This window comes from Pongo abelii, chromosome 3 (assembly GCF_028885655.2).
Source record: "Pongo abelii isolate AG06213 chromosome 3, NHGRI_mPonAbe1-v2.0_pri, whole genome shotgun sequence".
NCBI lineage: Eukaryota > Metazoa > Chordata > Mammalia > Primates > Hominidae > Pongo > Pongo abelii.
This window is the reverse complement of record NC_071988.2, coordinates 101,383,937-101,399,864: the sequence shown is the minus strand read 5'-3', so window position 1 is coordinate 101,399,864 and position 15,928 is coordinate 101,383,937.

The window sequence follows — 15,928 nt, the reverse complement described above, 5'->3', positions numbered from 1 at the left end:
TATTAAAATGGCAAACGAAGATTAAACACAAAATCCAGGATAGAGGTTGCCTTTGAGGTTGTTCTTTTTCTTAGGCTGGGTGGCAATTAACAAAGTGTTCAGTGTATTGTTTTTCTTTATGCCATATACATATTTTACATTCTTTTTATCCATTCACAATTTAATAAAGCAACAACAAAACTCAGGGCTTTGACAGTTTATGGAACTTGGTGTTTAAGTTGACTCTAACTTAAGCTCTTCAGTTTATATATATATGTTTGTGTGTATTATCTATACAGTTATACTCTTTTTAGTATATGTTATAAAATATTTGGGACATATACTACAAATTTATTCATATTTTATCTAAAACTGAAACTTTAGTTGGCCATTACATATATTTATTTGCTAAATCTAGCAACCTTGGGTATGCTGGCTCGTGGTCACAATATAGCTGCTGTAATTCCAAGCATCAAACCATCGTTTTAAACATGAAGAAAGGAACGGGGCAAACAACTGTGGTTGTTTGCTTAATCAGTGAAAGGAATACTTTCACTTTCATTAGGCAGACCTGGATCACCTGACCACATGTACATGCAAAAGAGTCTGGGAAAATTAGCCTTTAAAGTATAAAAAGATAGGGATAAGGGACTGGGGATGGTTGTTGGGTTGCAATCAAAGGTGTCTGACAAAGAAACTGAAGATCAAAGAAGAGTTCCTGTTAACATTAAACAAGAGTATAGCTTATCAAGTTTTTTCATTGTTTTAAATAAAAGTTTTCTGTTTTCATTATAGTGATTAAAGGGATACTGTTCTTGAGTTTAGCAGTTTCTTTGTGAATTTTATCAAATATTTCAAAATAAGGGCTTGGTCTTAATTTGTTCAGAAGACAGCTAATGTAAAATTTATCTTATATTTAGATGAAATTAGTATTTGCATTAGTAATATAATTAGAATGTACTTACAAATTTAAGTGAAACAAAGAAAATGACTCATGATGTTACAAGGACTGGGATTTGAATTCCCATTCTGCGACTCATTGGGCGTGTGACTTTGGGTATTTTATTTACCTAAGTAATATTTCCCCATTTATAAAATGGGTTAATGTTGATGCCTTGGAGGGTTATCATGAAGTTTAGAGATCATGATACACATAGAAGGTTTTGAAATATGGCAATTCTCAGAGACCCAAGAGGAATCAGAAATACCAAATGAATCATATTAAGAGATGAGTAGTCTCCCTGTATCTGTGATTCTGTTTTCTGCGGTTGGAAAATAGGTGAGTACAGTTCAATAAGATATTCTGAGAGAGGGAGAAAGAAAGACCATATTTACATAACTTTTATTACAGTATGTGATGGTTAATACTGAGTGTTAACTTGATTGGATTGAAGGATACAAAGTATTGATCCTGGGTGTGTCTGTGAGGGTGTTGCCAAAAGAAATTAACATTTGAGTCAGTGGGCTGGGGAAGACAGATCCACCCTTAATCTGATGGGCACAATCTAATCAGCTGCCAGCAAATATAAAGCAGGCAGAAAAACGTGAAAAAGAGAGACTGGCTGACCCTCCAAGCCTACATCTTTCTCCTGTGCTGGATACTTCCTGCCCTTGAACATCAGACTCCAAATTCTTCAGTGTTAGGACTTGGACTGGGCTCTCCTTGCTCCTCAGCTTGCAGACAGCCTATTGTGGGACATGTGATTGTGTAAGTTAATACTTAATAAACCCCCCCTTTATATATATATATATGAGAAAAGGAGTTTACTGACTCTATACATAATACCTTTGACCATATGCGGAGAACCAAGGAACATAATGAAGCTGGTTGGTTGCTCCTAAGTTCAGTGGACAAAATGTGGAAAGAAAATGATGAACTCAGGGATTCTGTCTCCCAGCTTCAATCTGAGCCTCAAATCTGCTAAGATTGCACTAAGTGAGAGTCTTATCTCGTGTAGAGAAAGAGCTAAAACTGTGGAAAAACAGACGCAAGCTCTTATCATGCTAGTGGCTCTCCTGCAATTAAAGATGCGTGTACAGCCTTGCCACGTGTCTACTGTTAAAGTGGGGGCATTGATTGGAAAAGAATGGGACCCTGCAACTTGGTATGGGGATGTGTGGGAGGACCCAGATGAAGCTGGGGACACTGAGTTTGTAAACTCTGATGAATCTTTTTGCCAGAAGAAACAGCTTCCCCATCCACAGTAGTGGCAACATCCCCTCCCCAACCCATGCAGCTATCAGCCTTTCCACCTTTGTCTGAGGAGATAAATCCTGCACTGCCTGAGGCAATAGTGATGGCCTCCCCTGTGGCAGTTTTCAGGCAAGATAATGTTGATTCTCCTCAGTAGCCACTCCCAACTCTTTTGTTTGCTTCTAGACCTATAACTAGATGGAAGTCCCGGAGGGCCCCTAGAGGTGAAGTTGAGAGTGTGACCCATGAGGAGGGACACTATACTCGAAAAGAACTCTTTGAGTTCTCTAATTTATATAAACAGAAATCTGGAGAACAGGCATAGATATTAGGGTATGGGATAATGGTGGAAGAAACATGGAGTTGGATCAGGCTGAATTTATTGATTTGGGCCCACTAAGTTGGGACTCTGCATTTAATATTGCAGCTTGGGGAGTTAAACAGTTTCAATAGTTTATTTGCTTGGTTAGCTGAAATATGGATTAAAAGATGGCCCACTGCCAGTGAGCTGGAAATGCCTAATCTCCATTGGTTTAATGTAGAGGAAGGGATCCAAAGGCTTAGGGAGATTGGGATGATGGAGTGGGTTAGTCACTTTTGACCTATGCATCCCAGCTGGGAGGGTCCAGAAGGTATACGCTTGACCAATGCCTTGTGAAACAGATTTGTGAGGGCAGCACCTGCATCTTTGACAAGCCCAGTAATTGCTCTTCTCTATGTGTCAGATCTGACAGTGGGAACCACAGTAACTCAACTACAAAATTTAAATACAATGGGAATAATTGGATCCCAAGGTGGCAGGGGCCAAGCAGTAGCACTCAACTGTCAAAGGCAAGGGGGGTATAGCTACCGTAATGGACAGCAGAGGCAAAGTAGCAATCAGAATAGTCTGACTCATGTAGAGCTCTGAGCTAATTAATCAGAGTGTTCCTAGAAGTAAAATGATAGGAAGCCTATTATGTTCCTATTTAATTTATGCAAGCAGAAATCTTCTAGTCCAAATGAACAAAAGACTAATTTGAATTATAAAAACAGAGAATCATAGTCCCTCAATCAATTTCAAGACTTGAGCCAGTTTACAGACCCAGAACCCCTTGAATGAAGGGGAGGCCAGGTCCCCTTGAGAAAGGACCCCACTGCATTACCGACAATTTATGCAGTGAATCTTTCTCCCATCCTCCCCTAAGGAGACCTCCAGGCTTTTACCAGCGTAACTGTGCACTGGGGAAAGGGCAATGATCAGACATTTCAGGGACTATTGGACACTGGCTCTGAGCTGATGCTGATTCCAGGGGACACAAAATGTCACTGTGGTCCTCCAGTTAAAGTAGGGGCTTATGGAGGTCAGGTAATTATGGAGTTTTAGCTCAGGTCTGACTTACAATGGGTCCTATGGGTTCCTGGACTCATCCTGTGGTCGTTTCCCCCATGCCAGAATGCATAATTGGCATAGATATACTTAGCAGTTGGCAGAACCCCCACATTGGCTCCCTGACTGGTAGGGTGAGGGCAATTTTGTTGGGAAAGGCCAAATGGAATCCATTAGAGCTGCCTCTACCTAGAAAATTAGTAAACAAAAAACAATATTGCAACCATGGAGGGCTTGTGGAGATTAGTGCCACCATCAAGGACTTGAAAGACACAAGGATGATGATTCCCACCACATCCCCATTCGACTGTCCCGTTTGGCCTGTGCAGAAGACAGATGGACCTTGGAGAATAACAGTAGATTATTGTAATCTTAACCAAGTGGTGACTCCAATTCCAGCTGCTGTACCAGATGTGGTTTCATTACTTGAGCAAATTAACACATCTACCGATACCTGATATGCAGCCATTGACTTGGCAAATGCCTTTTTCTCCATTCCTGTCCATAAGGCCCACCAGAAGCAATTTGCCTTCAGCTGGCAAGGTCAGCAATATACCTTTACTGTCCTACCTCAGGGGTATATCAACTCTCCAGCTTTGTGTCACAATCTCATTTGGAGAGATCTTGATTGCTTTTCACTTCCACAGGATATCACACTGGTCCATTACATTGATGACATTATTGTGATTAGATCCAGTGAGCAAGAAGTAGCAAACACACTGGACTTAATGGTGTGACATTCATGTGCCAGAGAATGGGAAATAAATCTGACTAAAATTCAGGGAACTTTTACCTCTGTAAAATTTCTAGGGGTACAGTGGTGTGGGCTCTGTTGAGATATTCCTTCTAAGGTGAAGGATAAGTTGGTGCATTTGGCCCCTCCTACGACCAAAAAGGGGCACAATGCTTAATGGGTCTATTTGGATTTTTGAGGCAACACATTCCTCATTTGGGGGTGTTACTCCAGCTCACTTATCAAGTGACCCAAAAGGCTACCAGTTTTGAGTGAGTCCCAGAACAGGAGAAGGCTCTGCAACAGGTCCAGGCTGCTGTGCAAGCTGCTCTGCCACTTGAGCCACATGACCCGCAGATCTAATGGTGCTTGAGGTGTCTGGCAGATGGGGATGCTGTTTGGAGCCTTTGGCAGGCCCCCATAGGTGAATCACAGTGGAGGCCTCTAGGCCTCCATTGCTGTCATCTTCTGGAGATAACTACTCTCCTTTTGAGAGGCAGCTCTTGGCCTGTTGCTGGGCTTTAGTGAAAACTGAAAGTTTGACTATGGGTCATCAAGTCACCATGCGACCTGAACTGCCTATCATGAACTGGATGCTTTCTGACCCATCCAGCCACAAGGTGGGTTTTGCACAGCTGCATTCCATCATCAAATGTAAGTGGTATATATCTGATCAGCCTTGAGCAGGTCCTGAAGACACAAGCAAGTTACACGAGGAAGTGGCTCAAATGCTCATGGTCTCCACTCCTGCCACCCTGCCTTCTCTCCCCCAGCCTGCACCAATGACCTTATGGGAAGTTCCCTATGATCAGGTGACAGAGGAAGAGAAGACAAGGGCCTGGTTCACAGATGGTTCTGCACGATATGCAGGCAGCACCCGAAAGTGGACAGCTGCAGCACTATGGCCCCTTTCTAGGACATCCCTGAAGGACAGTGGGTGAAAGGAAATCTTCCCAGTGGGCAGAACTTCAAGCAGGCCACCTGGCTGTGCACTTTGCATGAAAGGAGAAATGGCCAGATGTGCAATTATATACTGATTCATGGGCTGTAGCCAGTGGTTTGGCTGGATGGTCAGGGACTTGCAAGAAGTGTATTGGAAAACTGGTGACAAAGAAATTTGGGGAAGAGGTACGTGGAAGGACCTCTCTGAGTGGTCAAAAACCATGAAGATATTTGTATCCCATGTGAGTGCTCAGCAATGAGTGACCCCAGCAGAGGAAGATTTTAATAACGAAGTGGATAGGATTACCTGTTCTGTGGACACCATTCAGCCTTTCTCCCCAGCCACCCCTTTCATTGCCCCAATGGGCCCATGAAGAAAGTTTCCATGGTGGCAGGGATGGAGGTTACACATGGGCTCAGCAACATGAACTTCCACTCACCAAGGCTGACCTGGCTGTGGCCACTGCTGAGTGCCCAATTGGCCAGCAGCAGAGACCAACACTGAGCTCTCAATATGGCACCATTCCTCAGGGTGATCAGCCAGCTACCTGGTGGCAGGTTGATTATACTGTACCTCTTCAATAATGGAAAGAGCAGAGGTTTGTCCTCACTGGAATAGACACTTAGTCCGGATATGGGTTTGCCTATACTGCATGCAATGCTTCTGCCAAGACTACCATCTGTGGACTAACGGAATGCCTTATCCACCATCACAATATGCCACACAGCATTGCGTCTGACCAAGGCACTCACTTTACAGCTAAAGAAGTGTGACAGTGGGCTCATGATCATGGAATTCACTGGACTTAGCATGTTACTCATCATCCTGAGGCAGCTGGATTGACAGAATGGTGGAATGGCCTTTTGAAGTCACAATTACAATGCCAACTAGGTGACAATACTTTGCAGGGCTAGGGCAAAGTTCTCTAGAAGGCCATGTATGCTCTGAATCAGTGTCCAATATATGGTTCTCTTACCCCCATTGCCAGGATTCACAGGTCCAGGAATCAAGGGGTGGAAGTGGAAGTGGCACCACTCACCATCACCTCTAGTGATCCACTAGCAAAAGTTTTGCTTCCTGTTCCCATAACCTCACGTTCTGCAGACCTAGAGGTCTTAGTTCTGGAGGGAGGAACGCTGCCACCAGGAGACACAACAACCATTCCATTAAACTAGAAGTTAAGATTTCCATCTGAACAGTTTGGGGTCCTCCTACCTTTAAGTCAACAGACTAAGAAGGGAGTTACAGTGTTGGCTGGGGTTATTGACCCAGACTATCAAGATGAAATCAGTCTACTACTCCACAACAGAGGTAACGAAAGAATATGCATGGAATACAGGAGATCCATTAGGGTGTCTCTTAGTATCACCATGCCCTGTGATTAAGGTCAATGGGAAAGTACAACAGCCCAATCCAGGCAGAACTACAAATGGTCCAGACCCCTCAGGAATGAAGGTTTGGGTCACTCCACCAGGAAAAAAAAATGACGTGCTGAGGTGCTTCCTGAAGATAAAGGGAATACAGAACGGGCAGTAGGAGAAGGTAGTCATAAATACCAGCTATGACCACTTGACCAGCTGCAGAAAGGAGGACTGTAACTGTCATGAGTATTTCCTCCTTCTTTTGTTAAAAACATGTTTGTGCATGTATACACTTTACTGAGAAATTATCTTCATTTTATTTCCTTTTCCTTTATCATGTGATATAAGATTAATTGACTTCATATCAGCATTTAAGTATTGTTAACCTTATGTGATAGTATTTGGATGGGGGTGTTGGTGCATTTCCGGTTGTATGAAAGATAGTTGTATTATTTTAAGTGTAATTATGACCTTATTATTGTCTTTATTTGAAGATTATGTATGATCTCAGGAGATATATATGGGTTCAAGTTGACAAGGGGTGGACTTGTGATGGTTAATACTGAGCGTCAACTTGATTGGATTGAAGGATACAAAGTATTGATCCTGGGTGTGTCTATGAGGGTGCTGCCAAAAGAGATTAACATTTGAGTGAGTGGGCTGTGGAAAGCAGATCCACCCTTAATCTGGTGGGCACAATCTAATCAGCTGCCAGCAAATATAAAGGAAGCAGAAAAATGTGAAAAGGAGAGACTGGCCCAGCCTCCCAGCCTACATCTTTCTCCCGTGCTGGATGCTTCCTGCTCTCTATCATCAGACTCCAAATTCTTCAGTTTTGGGACTTGGACTAGCTCTCCTTGCTCCTCAGCTTGCAGACAGCCTATTGTGACACCTTGTGATTGTTTAAGTTAATACTTAATAAATTCCCCTTTATATATGTATATATATAGGTGAGTGCACAGTATATTGTTATATGTGTTCTATTTTATCTTATTTTTCATCTCTTGCAGTGTCTAATTTATAAATCAATTATTTTCAGAGGTATGTATGTATCAGAGAAAACATAGTATATACAGCATTTGGTATTATCTGTGATTTTAGCCATCCACTGGTGGTCTTGGAAATAATTGCCCCATCCTCAGGTAAGGGAGTGCTATAAAGATGTGGACCAGGTGATGAGAACAAACGAGAGAGTGAGGGACACAGAAACTAGCAAAACAAGAATATTTTAGGAGAGGAATTAGTGTTTCTACAGTATGCTAAGGACTGGAACCTTGGAAGAAGGGCCCGGTGAGAGACCTACAGAAACAGCTACTGCCACAAAGGCAATGGTGTAGCAAGGAGAGGACAGGGAAGAAATAACTCATCTTTTCTCTTCTCACATGCTCCAATTTCATGTTAATGCCTTCCAATGGCCTAACCCAACTGGAAACTAACTAACCAGCAGGGTTCTGGAGCATGCTAACGAATCTGCATGAGTCAGCCTCTGGCAATATACAGCCAGGAAAGGATAGAGAATGGATTTTGGAGAGACAAATGGAGAATAACCATTACATTACTACTATCATTCACAAATAGAATTATCTGAGAACTCTTTCTGAAAACATCTTTTTCATGCACAATTTCAACTGGGAGTAACAACTTAACGGGCTTTGTAAACTTAAGCATCCAAGATTTTAAAGAATCATTTCTCAGAGCCCTTTGGCTGGAACGTTCCTAGTAGCATTTAGGAAGGATTTCCAGAAGTCTTGGGAGGCTTTGCAAGCCAAAATCTGGAAGAATTTGAGAGTATGCTTTTATTGACTTCCTTTGGGCATCCCCAGGTCTCTCATCATTTGGTGGTTTCCTGTGTCAGCACCAGTCTTGCTATGCCTGGTTAGTCACTTGCTGATTGTTTTCAAGGAAGCCGGCCAGGCTTCAACAAAGGGTGACTACCTCATAACAAATCAGCCACACAGCAGTAGGAACTCCTACTAATGGCTTCCCTTGAATTCACAAACTGTGTAGATTTTAGATTGAAGTAACATTTTCTCTTTCCAACTTTGCCATCCCTATCTCTTCCTCCTGAACCTGAACTAACCCACAGACAAAAAAATGACAGAGGACAGTGGTGGAGAAGGATGCTCTCTTTCCTGAAGCCTTAGATTAAAATTATACTCAAGGCCTGTTGTCATGGCTCATGCTTGCAATCTCAGTGATTTAGGAGACTGAGCTGGGAGGATAACTTGCAACCAAGAGCTCAGGATCAGGTTGGGCAACATAGCGATATTCTCTCTCTACAATAAATAAATAAATAAAATTATCTGATTGTGGTGGCACATGCCTGTAGTCCCAGCTACTTAGGAAGCTGAGGTGGGAGGATTGCATGAGCCTGGGAGTTCAAGGCTGCAGTAAGTTAAAATTGTGCCACTGCAATCCAGCCTGAGCAACAAAGCAAGACCCTAACTCTAAAAAAAAAATTATAGCCAATATCAGGGTCTTGAGTATTCACTGTAAACATCAGCACAAACAAAAGCCTGATTTCTAAATCTCCTAGAAACTAATAGTTTGAAAACTTGAGAGGACTGATACAAAGTTGGAAGTCACTGTTTCAAAGGAGAGAGACAGAGTTAGCTATAGGAAAACAGAAAATTAGGAGTGGAAAGCAAAGGTGAGTCTTGTAAGTAACATATATAGCTAAACAATAAATACAAGTGAAATAGATTGACTTCTAGAATGGCAATGTGGGAAACTCTGCTGAGCCACCCCTCAGTGAAACTGGTGAAAATTGTGTGTAAAGAAACAACCACTTAAATTCTCTGGAAATGGTCCTAAGGGCAAACGGCAAATAAAGAAATACCTATTCGAGGATATCTATGAATATCTGTCAAGAGAGGTGAATCTGTGACATTTGAACTGAAACTACTGCTTTCCTTGCCCCTCCCAGCTCAGTGAGGCAGAGACTCTACTCCAGACGCTGCAGCCGAGAATATGACTCTTTATATTCCTTAGGTGTCAGCTGCAGGGCTTTCATTGCAATAGGACATAACTTGAGATTTTTTGGTCCTGCCCCTAGCTGCCTGTTGCTGAGGCTAAGTATTAGGTGAATACAATTGGGAGGAGGAAGCTTCCTTCTCCCACCCAACACTTTCTTGTAAAAAGGAAGTTGTACCTTGGGTGTGGTGCATTGAGAATGAAACTACCTTTGCAAAAATTATGACAGTGAGAGAAATGTAACCTAGCTGACACTGCCATGCTTCTAACTTAACAAGCTAACTGTGTTTGCTCATTCCTGGGTGTAGGTGGAGCTAATTGTGGAAGGAATTTAGTTTATAGTTTAACTTTAAATAAAGGATAATAGTCTCTCCAAAAAACTGACCCCCTCTGGGGACTGGAACCACCTTCGTCCGACTAATGAAAGGCCAAAAGCTTAGGATTATGAGTGGGGAATGAATTGTGGTAAGATGTAGATGTAGTTAAATGATAATCAGCCACAGTTCCGAAGGTGACAAGATTTGTAAGTTCTCTAATTGCTCTTATAGATAACAACAGTATTGTCAAAACCCAATATTGGTCTTTGAGGTATTTTTCAGACTTTTGCACTTTGGCCGACCAGTTGATGCCACCTGGGTCTGTGACTCATACCAGGGAATTGGCTTAACCAATCCTGTGACCCCCTACCGTGAAACTGACTCAGCACATGAAGAACATTTTGGATACACCTATGATTTCATCCTGAACCAATCAGCAGGACCTAGTCCCTAACCCCCTGCCTGCCAAATTATCCTTAGCCTCTGAGCTTTCAATACTTAAAATCTTTCTTTGCTGCAGTATCTGCTGTTTTCAGGGAATTGGCTTTTCTGGGCAGTGGGTAAGATGAACCAATTGGGCTGTTAACAGGAATACTGGAGCCTTGGGAGCCTTTTCCTTGGCCTTTGAAGTAAAGGTTCCACGCCATGAGTGGCAAGCTGAAAGACCTGCAAACTCCTGTCTCACCCTGTCCACCAAGCATTCAGCAATTAGAGCCAGGGTGTCACTCAGAGAGAAGCTTGTCATTGTTTCCACCCCCAACTCTGAGCTCTAGCTCAGAAATTTTGCCTAGGGAGAGAATCAGGCCATAAAACAGGCAACTCCCTATCTCTTCCCAAGGGATCTTACTTTATTCCAAACAAAGTGTAGATAATTTTAAACTTAAGCACACTCTCAAGAATAGTAGAAGTTGTGGTGAAAAGCAATTGAGAGGAAATTTTGGGACCAAATGAAGATATAGCCTAGACTGTAGGCCAGCTAGTTTGTAAGAGAGAACTGGGAAATAAGATAGCTGAGAGGAGCTCTCTTGGAGTTAATACAAATAGCAAACACTGATCTCACAAAATTTCTCATGTAAAGTGTCACAATATGATTAGATTTATTTGTTTTTTTTTTTTTTTTTTTTTTTTTGAGACAGAGTCTCACTCTGTCTCCCAGGCTGGAGTGCAATGGCACAATCTCGGCTCACTGCAACTGCTGCCTCGTGGGTTCAAGCTATTCTCCTGCCTCAGCCTCCTGAGTAGCTGGGATTACAGGTGCCTGCCACCATGCCCAGCTAATTTTTGTATTTTTATTAGAGATGGGGTTTCACCATTTTGGCCAGGCTGGTCTCAAATTCCTGACCTCAGGTGATCCACCCGCCTTGGCCTCCCAAAGTGCTGAGATTACAGGCATGAGCCACCATGCCCAGCCAATTGGATTTATTTGTAAAGAAAAAATTATGTTCCAGGGCACTGTTGGAAACAATTAAGCAATAGGCCAGAAATTAGTAGAGTTTAACAGCTAGGTGTAATCAGGGAAAGGGTGGGAGAGAATCTTACCAGTACCACTACCATCCCAGGATAATTGTTGGATACACCCAGAACTGTGCCTCCCCGATCAGAGAGCATCAGAGGCTTACCATGGTGTGTATGTTGAGAAGTGAGGGAATGGAAGCCGGGGAATAGACTTCAACTAAAATAACTCAGCACTCACTAAACAAATAAATAAGAAAATAATAATAGCAATCCTAGAGGGGGGCGGGGTACCAGTTTCCAGAGTTGCTATGATATATTATCTAAAATGTGCAGTTTCTAACAACAAATTATGAACATGCAAAAGAATGGAAAAGTATGAATTGTATACTGGATGAAATACATGCAACAGAAACTTCTTATCAGGGTAAATTAAACAATTAAATCAAAAAGCAGAGATTATCAGACTTGATTTAAAAACATGCTCTAACTATATGTTGTCTGCAGGAGAAACTTTATATTCAAAGACATAAATAGATTGAAAATAAAAAGATTTAAAAATATCAAAGACCAGGTGCAGTGGCTCATGCCTGTAATTCTAGCACTTTGGAGGCTGAGGTGGGCAGATCACTTGAGGCCAGGAATCTGAGACCAGGTTGACCAACATGGTGAAATCCCATCTGTACTAAAAGTACAAAAATTAGCCGGGCATCATGGCACACACCTGCAATCTCAGCTACTTAGGAAGCTGGGGCATGAGAATCACCTGAACCTGGGAGGTGGAGGTTGCAGTGAGTCGAGATGATGCCACTGCACTCCAAACTGGGTGACTGAGTGAGATCCTATCTAAAAAAAAAATTCAAGCAAACAACAACCACGAGAAAGTTGGAGTGGCTATACTAATAACTAAGTTAAACAGTTTTGCAGGATACAAAATCACTCTGCAAGAATAATTTATATGTCTATGCACTTACAATAAACAATAAGAAAATAGGTTAAGTAAACAATTTCATTCATATTAGCATCAGAAAGAATAAAATACCCATAGGAACAAATTTAACAAAAGAAGTGCAAAATTTATACCCTGAATACTACAAAATATTGTTAAAAGAAATTACAGAAGATTAAATAAGTGAAAAACATACCATGGTCATGGATAGTAAGACTTAATATTGTTAAAATGGCAATATAGCCCATCTGATCTACAGATTCAACACAATTTTTATTGGAATCCCAGCTGACTTTGCTGACATTGATGGCTGACTCTAAACTTAATGTGAAATTGCAAGGATCTCAGAATACCAAAACAAACCTGAAAAGAATAAATAAGGAGAGCTTATATATCTTGGTTTCAAAACCTACTACAAAGCAATTGTAATAATAACAGAGTGATACTGGCACAAGACAAACATTTTTATTTGTTTGCTTAGGTGCCATAGCAGAATATCACAGACTGGATGACTTAAGCAACAGAAATGTATTCTCTCACAGGTCTTGAGGCTGAAAGTCCAAGATCAAGGTGTCATCAGGAATGGTTTCTGGTATGAACTTTCTTCCTGAGTTGCAGATGGCTGCCTTTTCACTGTCTTCTATATGAGCCTGCACTTGTGGTGTTTCTTCCTCTTGTTCTAAGCATACCTGTACTATTGGGTTCGGGTCCCACTTTTATGACCTCATTTAATCTTCATTACCTTCTTAAAGGCTATGTCTCCAAATATAGATGGGTTAGGGCTTCAATACATGTATATGGGGAGCAGGAAACACAATTCAGTCCATAACACAATGCAACAGAATTGAGAATCTAGAACAAAACCCATATCTCCATGGCCAACTCATTTTGTGCACAGGGTTCTAAACCATTAATGGGGAAAGAATAATCCCCACAAATTGTGCTGGGACAATTGGATAGCCACAGGCAAAAGAATGAAGCTAAACCCTTTCCTCATACCACGCACAAAAATTAACTCAAAATGGATCAAAGTCCTAAAAACTGAATGTTCTTAGAAGAAAACATAGAGGTAAAATCTTCATGATTTTGGATTTTCTAAAGAATTCTATAATATGACATTCAAATTAAAAGCAACAAAAATATTGAGAACTGACAAATCATATATTTGATAAGAGTCTTATAGCTACAGTATAGAAAGAGCCCTTGCTACTCAATAATAAAAAAGTGATGCAATTAAGAAAGAGCAAAGGATTTAAATAGACATTTCTCTAAAGAAGATTTAAAAATCACTAATAGGCACTTGAAAAGATGCTCAACATTATTAGTAATGAGGGAAATTTAAATCAAAAGAATGAGGTACCATTTCACACATACTAGGTTGGTTATAATAAAAAGGACAGATAATAACAAGTGTTGACAAGGATGTGGCAGTTCTTCAGAAGGTTATGTTATCATATGATCCAGAAATTCTATCCTTAGATAACATATTCAAGGGAAGTTAAAAGATATGTTCGCACAAAAACTTGTATGCCCATGATCATAGGATCACTATTCATAACTAAAAGTAGAAACAACCCAAATATCCATCAACTGATGAATGAATAAACAGAATATCTTATATGTATATAATGGAATAATATTTACCCATAAAACCTAATGATATACTGCCACATGCTGCAACAAGAATGAACCTTGAAAACATTATACTAAGGAAAATAAGCCAGATCCAAATTGACAAATATTTTATAATTCTACTTGTATGAAGTATCTAGATTAGTAAAATTCATAGAGGCCAAAAGTAGAATAGTGGGGTGAGGAGGAAAGGAGAGTTATGGTTTAGTGGGTACAGAGTTTCTGTTTGAAACAATGAAAAAGTTCTGGAGATGGATGGTGGTGAAGGTTGCACAACAATGTGAATGTAGTTAATGCCACTGAGCTGTACACTTAAGGAAAAGTGTTAAGATGGTAAATTTTATGTACGCATATTTTATCACAACTGCACACATTGCAGGTGAGAGAATATTCTTTGATGGGGTTTTAATGTGGAGGGAGGGTAAAAAGACACATATGGTGGTAATATATCTATAGTCTACCTAAAGTAGTGAAATACTTATTCCACGTAGACTGCGCAAAACTAGCATGCTATCTTATAAGCCCTAGTGCAATTGCTTAAAAGCTATACAAAAAGATTTAATAAAAAACAATGGATAAACCTAAATCACTAGCTACCACTTCACAACACTAGAATGGTTGTAAGAAAAAAATAATAATAAGTATTGGCAAAGATATAGTAGGTAATTTCTCAAAAAGTTAAACACAAAGTTACCATATAATCCAGAATACTAAAAAATGCTTAACCTAAAATAGGAAAGGGAAAACAGAACAGAAATGAGATACACTGAACAGAAACAAATAATAAAATGGTAGCTCTAAATGCAAACTTATCAATAATTATATTAAATGAAAATATTCTAAACACACCAATGGAAAAGATGGAAAAAAAACCACCACAAAACAAATTTATGCTGTCTACAAAATAGTGTGTTCAAATATATTTGATGTAGGTCAATAGTAGAATGATAAAAATGAGGGAGGAGCCAAGATGGCCGAATAGGAACAGCTCCCGTCTACAGCTCCCAGTGTGAGCGACGCAGAAGACGGGTGATTTCTGCATTTCCATCTGAGGTACCGTGTTCATCTCACTAGGGAGTGCCAGACAGTGGGTGCAGGTCAGTGGGTGAGGGCACCGTGCACCAGCCGAAGCAGGGGCGAGGCATTGCCTCACTCGGGAAGCGCAAGGGGTCAGGGAGTTCCCTTTCCAGGGGTGACAGATGGCACCTGGAAAATCGGGCCACTCCCACCCGAATACTGTGCTTTTCCGACGGGCTTAGGAAACGGTGCCCCAGGAGAGTATAGCCCGCACCTGGCTCAGAGGGTCCTATGCCCACGGAGTCTAGCTGATTGCTAGCACAGCAGTCTGAGATCAAACAGCAAGTAGGCAGCGAGGCTGGGGGAGGGGCGCCCGCCATTGCCCAGGCTCGCTTAGGTAAACAAAGCAGCAGGGAAGCTTGAACTGGGTGGAGCCCACCACAGCTCAAGGAGGCCTGCCTGCCTCTGTAGGCTCCACCTCTGGGGGCAGGGCACAGACAAACAAAAAGACAGCAGTAACCTCTGCAGACTTAAATTTCCCTGTCTGACAGCTTTGAGGAGAGCAGTGGTTCTCCCAGCACACAGCTGGAGATCTGAGAATGGGCAGACTGCCTCCTCAAGTGGGTCCCTGACCCGTGACCCCCGAGCAGCCTAACTGGGAGGCACCCCCCAGAAGGGGCAGACTGACACCTCACACGGCTGGCCAGGTACTCCAACAGACCTGCAGCTGAGGGTCCTGTCCGTTAGAAGGAAAACTAGCAGAAAGGACAACCACACCAAAAACCCATCTGTACATCACCATCATCAAAGACCAAAAGTAGATAAAACCAAAAAGATGGGGAAAAAACAGAGCAGAAAAACTGGAAACTCTAAAAAGCAGAGTACCTCTCCTCCTCCAAAGGAACGCAGTTCCTCATCAGCAACGGAACAAAGCTGGACGGAGAATGACTTTGACGAGCTGAGAGAAGAAGGCTTCAGACGATCAAATTACTCCGAGCTACGGGAGGAT